The sequence below is a fragment of the Salvelinus fontinalis genome, chromosome 40 (genome assembly GCF_029448725.1).
Source record: "Salvelinus fontinalis isolate EN_2023a chromosome 40, ASM2944872v1, whole genome shotgun sequence".
Taxonomy (NCBI): domain Eukaryota; kingdom Metazoa; phylum Chordata; class Actinopteri; order Salmoniformes; family Salmonidae; genus Salvelinus; species Salvelinus fontinalis.
In genome coordinates this window covers 906,487-909,143 of record NC_074704.1, presented here as the reverse complement: position 1 = coordinate 909,143, position 2,657 = coordinate 906,487, and the positions used below count along the sequence as shown (strand labels likewise).

At 43.1% G+C, this 2,657-nt stretch overlaps 1 protein-coding gene across 1 annotated transcript in view; it reads left to right on the top strand.

The window, feature by feature from the left end:
* Window positions 1–2,239, top strand: part of LOC129839536 (zinc finger protein 883-like) — a 35,566-nt gene extending 33,327 nt beyond the window's left edge. The window contains exon 2 of the mRNA XM_055907052.1: window positions 1–2,239. This exon is cut by the window's left edge and continues 1,986 nt beyond it. The gene's annotated coding sequence lies outside the window, so the exon portion shown is untranslated.
* Window positions 2,240–2,657: the final 418 nt, after the last annotated feature.

Here is a 2,657-nt window from a genome sequence, read left to right as displayed (position 1 = left end):
GGATGGATAGAGGACTGTAGATGTAAGGATGGTTTCACTAGGGTGGATAGAGGACTGTAGATGTAAGGATGGTTTCACTAGGATGGATAGATGACTGTAGATGGAAGGATGGTTTCACTAGGGTGGATAGATGACTGTAGATGGAAGGATGATTTTACTAGGGTGGATAGATGACTGTAGATGTAAGGATGGTTTCACTAGGGTGGATAGTTGACCGTAGATGGAAGGATGGTTTCACTAGGGTGGATAGATGACTGTAGATGTAAGGATGGTTTCACTAGGATGGATAGAGGACTGTAGATGTAAGGATGGTTTCACTAGGGTGGATAGATGACTGTAGATGGAAGGATGGTTTCACTAGGATGGATAGATGACTGTAGATGTAAGGATGGTTTCACTAGGGTGGATAGAGGACTGTAGATGTAAGGATGGTTTCACTAGGGTGGATAGTTGACTGTAGATGGAAGGATGGTTTCACTAGGGTGGATAGATGACTGTAGATGTAAGGATGGTTTCACTAGGATGGATAGAGGACTGTAGATGTAAGGATGGTTTCACTAGGGTGGATAGATGACTGTAGATGTAAGGATGGTTTCACTAGGGTGGATAGAGGACTGTAGATGTAAGGATGGTTTCACTAGGGTGGATAGAGGACTGTAGATGTAAGGATGGTTTCACTAGGGTGGATAGATGACTGTAGATGGAAGGATGGTTTCACTAGGATGGATAGATGACAGATAGATGACTGTAGATGTAAGGATGGTTTCACTAGGGTGGATAGAGGACTGTAAGGATGGTTTCACTAGGGTGGATAGATGACTGTAGATGTAAGGATGGATAGATGACAGATAGAGGACTGTAGATGTAAGGATGGTTTCCCTAGGGTGGATAGAGGACTGTAGATGTAAGGATGGTTTTCACTAGGGTGGATAGATGACTAGATGTAAGGATGGTTTCACTAGGGTGGATAGATGACTAGATGTAAGGATGGTTTTCTCTAGGGTGGATAGAGGACTGTAGATGTAAGGATGGTTTCACTAGGATGGATAGAGGACTGTAGATGTAAGGATGGTTTTCACTAGGATGGATAGATGACTAGATGTAAGGATGGTTTCACTAGGGTGGATAGAGGACTGTAGATGTAAGGATGGTTTCACTAGGATGGATAGAGGACTGTAGATGTAAGGATGGTTTCACTAGGGTGGATAGAGGACTGTAGATGTAAGGATGGTTTCACTAGGATGGATAGAGGACTGTAGATGTAAGGATGGTTTCACTAGGATGGATAGATGACTAGATGTAAGGATGGTTTCACTAGGGTGGATAGATGACTAGATGTAAGGATGGTTTCACTAGGTTGGATAGAGGACTGTAGATGTAAGGATGCTTTTCTAGATTATCGAAAGGAAACTGAATCAGTGCCAAACAAGGCATATCTACATGGGCAGTAAGTTAAATACACTTCAACAAAGTTCCAAATCTATATACACAATATGAATCAACACTTGGTAAGGTTTCTAGCAGTAGACAGGCTTTGAATATTATGTAGAACTCTTAATCAGAGGTGATAATAACAATACTAAAGAGTTCCACTACATGACCAAAAGTATGTGGACACCTGTTGTCAAATATCTAATTTCAAAATCATGGGCATTAATATGGAGTTGGTTACCCCCCTTTTGCTGCTATAACAGCCTCTACTCTTCTGGTAAGGCTTTCCACTAGATGTTTGAACATTGCTGCAGGGACTTCACAAGAACATTAGTGAGGTCGGACACTGATGTTGGTCGAATGGGACTTGGCTCGCAGTCGGCGTTTTCAATTTATCCCAACAGTGTTCGATGGGGTTGAGGTCAGGGCTCTGTGCAGGCCAGTCAAGTTTTCCCACACCGATCTCGCTGCTTCCCGGAGGCAGTTTAGAACTCGGTAGTGAGTGTTGCAACCGAGGACAGAGGATTTTTACGCGCTACGTGCTTCAGTACTCTAATACTACTTCGCGGCTGAGCCGTTGTTGCTACAAGATGTTTCCACTTCACAATAACAGCCGGTTGACCGGGGGAGAAATTTGACAAACTGACTTGATGGAAAGGTGGCATCCTATGACGGTGACACATTGAAAGTCACTGTGCTCTACAGTAAGGGCCTATGTTTGGCTATGGAGATTGCAAGGCTGTGTTCTTGATTTTATACACCTGTCAACAATGGGTGTGGCTGAAATAAACAAATCCACTAATTTGAAGGTGTGTCCACATACTTTTTTAAATACACTGCTCAACAAAATGAAGGGAACACTTAAACAACACAATGTAACTCCAAGTCAATCACACTTCTGTAAAATCAAACTGTCCACTTAGGAAGCAACACTGATTGACAATAAATTTCACATGCTGTTGTGGAAATGGAATAGACAAAATGTGTAAATTATAGGCAATTAGCAAGACACCCCCAATAAAGGAGTGGTTCTGCAGGTGGTGACCACAGACCACTTCTCAGTTCCTATGCTTCCTGGCTGATGTTTTGGTCACTTTTGAATGCTGGCGGTGCTTTCACTCTAGTGGTAGCATGAGACGGAGTCTACAACCCACACAAGTGGCTCAGGTAGTGCAGCTCATCCAGGATGGCACATCAATGCGAGCTGTGGCAAGAAGGTTTGCTGT